Source organism: Aristolochia californica, unplaced genomic scaffold, assembly GCF_029961685.1.
Source record: "Aristolochia californica isolate CCGP_79_NKW_82.1479 unplaced genomic scaffold, dmAriCali1.0.hap1 SCAF_3, whole genome shotgun sequence".
Classification (NCBI taxonomy): Eukaryota; Viridiplantae; Streptophyta; class Magnoliopsida; order Piperales; family Aristolochiaceae; genus Aristolochia; species Aristolochia californica.
The window spans coordinates 19,405,331-19,405,924 of record NW_027181992.1 but is presented as its reverse complement, the minus strand read 5'-3'; the positions used below and the strand labels follow the sequence as shown (position 1 = coordinate 19,405,924).

The 594-nt window shown below is 41.6% G+C and overlaps 1 non-coding gene across 1 annotated transcript; it reads left to right on the top strand.

Annotated features, from left to right (window-relative positions):
* The first annotated feature begins 275 nt into the window (after positions 1-275).
* Positions 276-382, top strand: LOC137960694 (small nucleolar RNA R71). Its single transcript, XR_011114244.1, has one exon. It is a non-coding gene; the product is annotated as a small nucleolar RNA R71 (small nucleolar RNA).
* The last annotated feature ends 212 nt before the right edge of the window (positions 383-594 follow it).

The following is a 594-nucleotide window of genomic DNA, read 5'->3' as shown; positions in this document are numbered from 1 at the left end:
AGGCATCATTTTTTCTAGTCAACCCCTCAATCTTGGCCATGAGCATGGGTCTTCCACTAACCTCATAGAGACCCCCTCTTTTGGGTTCGTGGGATCTCCTATCAACATTAAATGACGAACCCCATTGCTGAGATTGATCACTCAACATTTCAAAGAAGTCCCATGCTTCACTAGCACTTTTACCCATCAAACTCCCACCACTCGTTGCATCTACCATGGATCTAACCTGGGGTGTAAGACCTTGATAAAAGTATTGCATTAAATGCCATTTCTCAAACCCATGATGCGGACACCTACGGATCAAATCCTTCCATTTCTCCCAAGCCTCATAAAAGTGTTCACCCTCCTGCTGCATAAAGTTGGAGACTTCTCTTCTGAGGGCTGTAGTTCTTTGAATGGGAAAGTACTTGGAGAAAACTTTCGTGACTAATGTGTCCCATGAAGTAATGCTGCCCACCTCTAAGGAATTAAGCCAAGACTTGGCCTTATCTTTAAGTGAAAATGGAAAAAGTCTTAATCGGATAGAGTCATCTAAGAAATTCTAGAATTTGAAAGTTACACAAATATCTAAGAATTCCTTGACGTGGTAATAAG